The sequence below is a fragment of the Citrus clementina genome, unplaced genomic scaffold, assembly GCF_000493195.1.
Source record: "Citrus clementina cultivar Clemenules unplaced genomic scaffold, Citrus_clementina_v1.0 scaffold_5, whole genome shotgun sequence".
NCBI classification, from domain to species: Eukaryota; Viridiplantae; Streptophyta; class Magnoliopsida; order Sapindales; family Rutaceae; genus Citrus; species Citrus x clementina.
Window position 1 is genome coordinate 28052939 of NW_006262201.1, and position 9944 is coordinate 28062882.

General features: G+C 34.3%; 1 pseudogene; it reads right to left on the minus strand.

Moving 5' to 3' along the window:
- LOC112098108 overlaps window positions 1-8957 on the minus strand; it is a 26786-nt pseudogene extending 17829 nt beyond the window's left edge.
- Between the last annotated feature and the right edge of the window lie 987 nt (window positions 8958-9944).

Sequence of the window (9944 nt, forward strand, 5' to 3'; positions counted from 1 at the left end):
GACTTTAGATCACCTGCTACATCGTGAGTGGCTACACAACTTTGCGGTGGTTTGTCTTTCTTTGGCATGTCTAACTCAGCTTTGATGTTGTTGAGATATTGGCAGCAGAGACACATGATACTTCTAGCTATACATTCTATCTAGCTCATCGTGCAACTATCTCTTTTTAATCCATTAGGGTTGGCTAAAACTCTTGTTTAAAAGTCTTGTTCTCCTAAACAAAGTTTCCCTAAGAATGACTTCTTCAGCACCACATTTTGACACTTTTTAGAGCAATTTTATTTGGGGAAAAGAATTTTCAAGGTGTTAACTAATAAATTTTAAAAGATAGTCACGACTCTGTCCCGTAATCATATGACAATTTATCTGGGATGAAAGGACACAGGCAAACATCTTCCACTTTCAAGACTAATCACTACTTTCATAAATGTTGTGCAATAATAAAAATCCTTGACCAGATGGTAGTGATAGTAGAAAAGAATTTTATTGCTCTAGAATTAAAATAAGAATGTAATGTGTTAAGCGAAAGACTGCGCGAGATATCTACATAAGGAGGAATGTTAAAATATGATGCATCCAACAAAAGACAAGCCATGTGTAGTCTTTTAATTAAGCCAAAGTAGCAGCTCAAACAAATGACACTTGGACCAACATGCAAGCATGAAGTAGTCGGAAAAAGGACGAATGATACTTTGGCCTGATAAACCATATAATCAGTAGCTACAGCTCACCGAATATTATTAGCGGCAAGATTTGGCATCGGCAATCCCTTATTCTAGACACAATCTTTATTTTGAGCAAGTATCACTTGATAATATTAATATTCCTTATGTACAAATGATTTCATTCCTTAATGTATGTAGTCATAAATAGGACAGCCTGTCTAGCCATTACACTAAGAGATTTGGCTGACCTTAATAGTTGTATATAAGCTTGTAACTCTCTCGTTCTTTCATATACAAAGAAAATATTTTGAGCATAATATTTTTTCATGGTATCAGAGCACGTTATGGCTCCTGGTGCAACCTCCTCTTCTTCTTCGTCATCTCCTCCTAAAGAGCCAACCCTAAACATCCAAGCCTTCCACCAATGTTCCAGCCTTATCTCCGTGAGACTTAACTCTACAAATTTTCTTCTGTGGCGATCTCAAATCCTACCCCTCATTCGAAGCCTCGGATTATCGCACCACATTCTTATGTCTGGAAAGCCACAAGAGAAAATTTTACAGAAAGATGGAGAAATTATTGAAAATCCCGAATTGATCTCATGGGAAAGCACCGACGGTTTGCTTACATCTTGGTTGTTAGGACTTATGACAGAAGAAGTGTTGAGCTCCAATATAGGCATGGAAACAGCCTTTCATCTCTGGACATCTCTTGAAGATCAGTTACTTCCTGTAACCAAAGAAAAGGAAGTGTATCTCAGAGATAGGATGCTTACCTTGAAGAAAAATAATCTCACACTTGAAGAGTACACACGGAAATTCAAAAATTTATGTGACGCTCTTGCAGCAATCAATAAACCCGTTGATGATCTAGATAAGGTCTTCAACTTAGCCCGAGGTCTTGGACCAAAATATCAAGATTTTAGGCTAGCCATGCTGTCTAAACCACCATATCCCACCTTTAAACAATTCTTTATGGCCTTAGAAAATCACGAACAAGATCTGATCGCTCAAGAAGAAGAGACCAAAAATAATTACAATAAGGCTCAGGCTTTTCTAAGCCAGCGAGGAAGAGGCAGAGGACGTGGTGGTTACAATTCACGTGGACGTGGTTTTTCTGGCAGAGGAAATAATGGCTATAGAGGTAATAATTCTAATTACCAAAAGCCAAATAAGCAAGAAAATCAAGGAAAGAACGGCCTTGGACAGCATGCTAACAAGCCACCAAATAATCAAGAACAAAAAGATGAAGAAAAAGAGGCTTGCCAAATCTGTTTTAGGACAAATCATACTGCACCTGACTGTTTTTATAGGTACGATCGTGATGAAGAAGATATCCCAGAGGTCTTAGCTGCAATGAAGATTGAAGGACAAATGGACAATAATCTTTATGCCGACTCAGGTGCGACAGCTCACATGACAAATGACCCAGGTATTATAAAGCATCTAAAACCTTATCATGGCAATAGTTCAATTTATGTTGGCAATGGAAATAGCTTGAATATTTCTCACGTTGGCCAAACTAAATTGAATACTGCTAACGGTAAACTTCTTTTAAAAGACGTTTTAGTTGTGCCTAAATTAACGAAGAATTTAATTTCTGTTAGCCAACTTACTTTTGATAATAAATGTACTGTTGAATTCTCATCTAATGATTTCTTGATTAAGGATCAACAGGGAAGAACGTTGGCAAAGGGGCATAAGAAGGCAGGTTTATATGCCTTAGAAGACATTCAACACGAAGCTCTTAGTGCTATAAAAATTGCCAAAGCACCCTTTACAGTTTGGCAACAAAGATTAGGACATCCTCAACTTAAGTCTCTTATGAATCTTCATAATAAAAATCAGATTAATGTTAGTAGTTGGATGAATAAAAAAAATATTTGTACTAGCTGCCAATTAGGCAAGCATTGCAAACTACCATTTCATGTTTCCAATAACATTTCTCGTTCTCCTTTAGATAAAATCCATTGCGATCTTTGGGGCCCTGCTCCTAATAGTTATGTGCAAAAGTTTCTCTATTATGCAGTTTTCATAGATGATTTCTCTCGGTACACTTGGCTTTACCCTTTAAAGAAAAAATCAGAGTTTTATGATTGCTTCATTAAATTTCAGCGTGAAGTGGAAAATCAATTTGACAAAACGATAAAGATTTTTCAAAGTGACGGAGAAGGTGAGTTTAGTTCAACTCTCTTCAAGGGTCACTTGGAAAAGTGTGGCATTATACATCAATTTTCTTGTCCAGGAACTCCGGAACAAAATGGTGTCGCCGAGAGAAAACATCGACACATAGTTGAAACTGGCTTAACTTTGTTATTTCATGCAAATATGCCCTTATGTTATTGGATTGAGGCATTTCTTACTTCTGTTTACATTATTAACAGACTTCCTTCACATGCAATAAATAATGACACTCCATTTTTCAAATTATATAATCATCATCCTGACTATCAGATTTTGAAGAGTTTTGGTTGCAGGTGCTTTCCTCATCTACGACATCAAGGCCAGAACAAGTTTTCTAAGAAAACATTCCCTTGCGTTTTCTTAGGATATAGTTCAATGCACAAAGGATACCATTGCCTACAACCTTCAAGCAAAAGGGTTTATATTTCAAGACATGTTGTATTTGATGAGAATTCCTTTCCGTTTAAGGATAACAATTTAAATTCTGTTGTGCAGGGAAATTTAGAGTTGGCTTCCTTTCCTGAGTCTGACGCATGGCTGAAAACAAGTTTTGCTAACACAAATAATAAGATGGCAGCAAATAGTAGTGCTCATTATTGTAATAAGAATTTGTTCTTTGACTTGGACTTACCTTCAGACACTCCACCAACTACAGTTACTCGTCCAATTCAAGAGGAAGTTCACACCAACTCAGACATAGATGACGCCACTTCCAATAACGAGATTTCAGTAACTGTTCTTGAAACAACAAATTCAAATGACTCCAATCCAGCAGTTGTACCTATAACAAGTGATGACATTCCTTTGGTGGTGTCAGACGCTATTGAGCCCACAAGATCAGATAACTCTAAAGAAAGCACTCAAGATGTCACAGCAAATTCTTCAGAGACCAGTCCAGAAGGAATCAACATCTATGTGGACCTAAGAATACCACATGAAAGCGGGCACTCTTCTCAGTCATCATCATCAAATCAAAACTTGACAGCTCCTCACCATATGATCACAAGGCGTCGATTGAAAAATAATCCTGAACTTGCTGATCAAATGGCACTTAAAGTTCAAGTTGAGCCAAAATCATGGAAATCCGCAATTAAGAAGCCACATTGGAATTCCGCTATGGAAGAAGAAATTCGAGCTATTGAACATAATGAGACTTGGGTTCTAGTTCCTCGGCCAGAGGACTTGAATGTTGTAGGATCAAAATGGGTGTTCAAAAATAAATTCAAGAAAAATGGAACTCTTGATCGACATAAAGCACGATTGGTGGCACAGGGATATACTCAAATACCGGGACTGGACTTTGGAGAAACCTTTAGTCCGGTTATTAAACACACCACCATTCGAGTCATTTTATCCTTAGTTGTAACTGAAAAATGGGTGATGCGACAACTTGATGTGAAGAATGCATTTCTTCATGGTTTCTTAAAAGAAACAATATACATGGAACAACCTCCAGGATTTACAGATGCTAGATTTCCCAACCATGTATGTAAATTAAAGCGATCACTTTATGGACTAAAGCAAGCACCTCGTGCTTGGTTTGAAAGGTTGTCTCAATTTTTACTTCAGAATGGCTTCAAATGCAGTAAGGCAGATTCTTCGTTATTTGTCCTACACACACACAACACTATAACTCTTATGCTTGTTTATGTTGACGATATTGTCCTTGCAGGAAACAATGAGCTACTTTTAGAGAAACTTATCTCTCTTCTCAGCAAAGAGTTTGCCATCAAAGATTTGGGCCCCTTACATTATTTTTTAGGACTTGAAATAAATTATCTTTCTGATGGCATATTTATCTCTCAAACAAAGTATACTTATGATCTACTTTGCAGGACTAAAATGCTGGACAGCACACATCTCTCCACTCCAATTGCAGTAAAACCTCAAGAACATCCAAATGATCTTACACCAGTCGATCCAACAACATATCGTAGCATTGTGGGAGCATTACAATATTTGACCTTTACTAGGCCTGATATTGTACATGCTGTAAACAAAGTTTGTCAAAACTTTCAAGCCCCCAACGAGGCTAATATGCGAGTTGTCAAGAGAATACTTCGATATCTAAAGGGAACCATTCAATTTGGCATTCGATATACATCTCAAAGTCCTTTAAAAATTGTTGCCTTTTGTGATGCAGATTGGGCTGGATGCAAGGACACTAGAAGAAGCACAAACGGTTACTGTGTGTATATTGGTGCTAATTGTGTATCTTGGGCATCTAAGAAACAACCAACTGTTTCCCGTTCTAGTGCAGAAGCTGAATACCGTGCCATGGCGTCAACTGCAGCTGAAATCACTTGGCTTACTTATTTGTTTATGGACATTGGCCTATTTCTTCTTCAACCCCCAAGGATACTGTGTGATAATCAAAGTGCTTTACACATGTCAAAAAATCCAGTTTTTCATGCTCGATCAAAACATATAGAACTGGACTATCATTTTGTTCGGGAGAAAGTAACTGCTGGTCAGCTTTCTACACATTATGTCCCTTCATTTAAGCAGATAGCCGATGTCTTCACGAAGGCTCTCTCAAAATTTCAGTTTCTTAATCTTCGTCACAAGCTTGGGATTTTTCCGCTTCCGCACACCAGCTTGAGGGGGGATGATAAACCATATAATCAGTAGCTACAGCTCACCGAATATTATTAGCGGCAAGATTTGGCATCGGCAATCCCTTATTCTAGACACAATCTTTATTTTGAGCAAGTATCACTTGATAATATTAATATTCCTTATGTACAAATGATTTCATTCCTTAATGTATGTAGTCATAAATAGGACAGCCTGTCTAGCCATTACACTAAGAGATTTGGCTGACCTTAATAGTTGTATATAAGCTTGTAACTCTCTCGTTCTTTCATATACAAAGAAAATATTTTGAGCATAATATTTTTTCATGGCCGAATTAAAAAGTTATTACAAGACAACAGAAATCACTATCATTGTAAAATAAGTTGGCAATAAGTAAGATGAAGATAAGAGGTAGAATCTCAACACATGCATAGGCATACACAAGAAAGTATTAACTTATATACCATAGCAAAGAGTCTTTGATAGGTCATCTGTTGCTGCTGTGATTCAACTGACAACATATATGGTAGTTGTCGCTTCTGTGCCAAGAGCCATAACTGTAGATTTAAGCTCGGTCAATTTTGCTTCTGCATTTCGAAGCTTCATAGCACTCTCTGCTGATAGATCAAATCCCTTAATTTTTTATCAGCGCCTCAATACTTCAGCTACATGATGAAAATATTCAATATGAATCTAATATAATTCTCATCTCCCCTTATACATATGTTACCTTAAAGCTTACTTGGGCTTCAACTTCATGTAGGAGTTTGTCATAACAATGAGTCATGTTGCGTAAATTAGCAAGTGCACTAGTCGGCACAAGTAATATAATGAAAAATAGAATATCGTCCCATAGAGATTATATATCCTATTAACTACCGAAATTATTCTAACAATAATATATTTGAATAACCAAATAAATGAATTTAGATTAATAATAAAATAAAATAAAATAAATAAAATAAATAAATAAAGATGTAGGCAGTAATAGAAATCACTAAGATATTAAGACACTAGCACATCAAATTTCACCATAACCAATCCAATTCAATCCTTCATCTATGTTATTAATGTTTATTACCCATGTTGACAGTGAATTTTCCTAATCTATTCAATATCCTCTCTCGAGTAATATAAAAAATACTTCACATATTAACCCGCTATATCTCTATGTGAATTTAAATAAGCAAAAATTCATTAAGCTCTACGGAAATTCTTAGAAAAACTGCGTGAACCACATTGGCACATCTCTGTCTTTCCTTCAGTTAATGGCATCTATTACGCAAACAAAAAATATATAAATCTCCTCTTGGTCTCATTATGTATCCTCATTCAAATATTGGCCAGATATTTAAGGGTACGTTTGGCACACAATACTATATTATGTTGTATTGCATTATTTTAATGTTGGTGTATTGTATTATGTTGTATTGCATTAGCACTGTATTATAACAATGCTGTACAATGTTTGGTGCTACACTGTACTTTATTAATTTTTTGATTAATTTAAATTATATATTATATTATATTAATATTTTATATTATATTCATATATTTAAATTGTATTAATATTTTATATTATTATTTATATTATTATTATTAATTTTAAATTAATATTATTCAAATTTATTCAAATTTAAATATTTATTATTAATTATATTTATATATTAAATTATAAATTTACTAACAAATTATAATGTAAAAATAAAAAATATAATATAATATTATTGATTAATAAATTATAAATTTATTAATTTATATCAATAATTATAACGTAAAATAACAAAATTAAAATTAATATTACATTAAAAAAAAGGAAGAGGCAAGCTAATGTGGCAGTTGCCGCATTAGTTTGGGCCCATCAATGCAATACTGCTGTAGCTTTTTATATGCCAAACATGGGTCTGTATAAATTTAATACAATAAGGAGGTCTAATACTTTAACAAACATGCCCTAAAAGCATTAAACATAATAATGAACACTCAACCATGAAATAATAAACTAAATATAACACAGATTTATATAATTAAATTTTCATAATTAGACTACATTATATCCCTAATAAAATATTTTGGAAGTTGCTCCGTTGATTAACGCCCGTATTGGCTCAGATATCTCCATGTCCAAAAACCTGTAACATAATTAAACAGATGAAAAAAAAAAAGACTGAAACCTTAATTGAAAAGTTCCTGTAGCATAATCATGAAATTTGGGCCTACGTTAAGAATATATGTATAAGGATAATTTATGCAATTTTGGGTGTTAGGATGATTAGTCTTAGGTTAGGGTTCATCCTTCTGTATTTAAGGTTAAAATAGAAATAAACCTGTGTAAATATTTAAATTAGGGCTATAAGACTTCCACATGCATCCTTCAGTCTCATGGATTTGATTTTACTATAGAAACAAGCGTCTTTATCCAAAATGCTTGGAGTTAATTGAGAGAACTCACGGCCAATAACTTGTCCCACGCTGATCTTCGCTAGTGATGTAAGAAGTGACAATGTTTCTTCAACATTTGAACCAACAAAATTATAAAGTCATGGATGTCACTAGCAATGGTTAAAACATTAAATATTTCAGAGTTGTAACGTTTAAATGGATTCTTTTATTCAATATCTTAGAACTAAGTTTCCTTATGAGAAGATAATAGTTTTGAAAGTAATTTTACATATAATTTTCCATATTTGAATTATTTTCTCGTTAGGGATGAATTTACCTGATCACCAAGAATCCTAAGCAAAGTTTCCCTCTTATTTTCCATCAAATGATATGAAGTGCCAAATTGAAAAGCAGCCCTTGCAACACAAGAGTTGTCACTTTGAATCTCCGCTCCACATTTGCAACAATCTTCGGCGAACTTTCTCGATACAATATTTGAATACAAAAATATTATACACAGAAACTAGTCAAGAAAAAAAAATCAAATATTATAATGAAAGCAAGTGCAAACAAACAACCTATCTCCATTTGCTTCAAGCTTACTGCAACAAACCTTCAACACCACGGACAATATTCCTCTGAAAATGCTGTTCTACATGGCATATATTCCAAATTATTGTTCAGATAATACCATAAAAACCTTCATAATTATTCAACATACGTAAGCTCTGTTTGGTAAATTCTTGTGACTCCAGTCTAGAAAATATAGTTGTTTGTACCATATTTGACAAAATTATTATCTAAAAATCATATTTAATTACCAAAAGCCACAATAAATCAATCCCAAAACAGAGAGGATAGTACCTTAGCTGCCTCGGTGGAATTGTACAGATTTTGAAGTTGTTGGTGACACTCAAAGTTCAGCTTCATCAACCGCAACATTTTCATTACCAAGACGCAGCAAATGCTTCAATACTGCCGGTACAAATCATAAAGAATTAATAAAAAATAAAATTGAGAAATTTCACTAATTAAACGTCTAAATAGTTTTAAAAAAGAAAAGAAACGGACTTGCTGTTGCCTGGCGACTTGTTCGCGGACCTTGATTGCCTGTTTCTTGATAGCTTCCATACTGTTTCTTTCAAAAAGCGACGACAGCTCAGCTCAGTTAATTGAAAAAAGTGTGATCTAGAAAAATCAAAAGGGATGAATAATTTTCGCAAAAGGCAAAGCCAAGGAAAGCCAGCTCTTTCCAGAAAACAAAAAAATTAAAAAAAAAATTGTAAGTTTGAAAGGAGAAGATTAGGGATGGCAAAAATCCCCACGGGGACGGGTACCCTCGGGGATTTTCCCCATTCGGGGAGGGTATGGGGATAATTTCATACCCAATTTCTTATTCGGGGAGGGGACGGGGAAAATTTTTTACCCAATTTTTTATTCGGGGAGGGGACGGGGATGAGGTGGAATCCCCATCCCCTACCCATTTCCCCATTTTAATTTTTAATTTTATTTTTATTTTTTTTAAATTACTAGTAAATAAATTATAAAATTTGAATTATAAAATTATAAATATTGGTAAAAATAACAAATATCAAAATATTTATATTATTAAACTTTTAGGCCTAATTAACTAATTAAAATCCTAAATTTTTATTTAGGACATTAAAAAAACCGGGTAAATTCTATTAGCCCAAAAATTTTGTTTTAATTTTAATATTCATTAAATGTTTTAAACTTAAATCTATTTTTTATTTATTTTTAGATGTTATAATTGCCCACAACGAATCGCAATTTTAATATCTAATTTAATCTAATCTAACCTAATTTAATATTTACTCTTAATTTGCTCCGACTTAACTATTGTGTTGTAAAGGGAATAGTCCACATTTATAAATAGGGATGGCAATGGGGAGGGGAGGGGAGGGGACCAATCTCCCCATACCCATCCCCGATATTTTGCGTATGTCCCCGTCCCCTCCCCGTCCCCGTCAGAATTACTTGAGAGAATCTCCATCCCCTCCCCGAATAATAACAGGGGATCCCCAAGGGTCCCCGATCCCCGAACAACTAATACATTTTTGTTTTCGATTTTGAGTTAATCATATTAAAATAAAAAATTCAAATGAAAGTAAAGTTT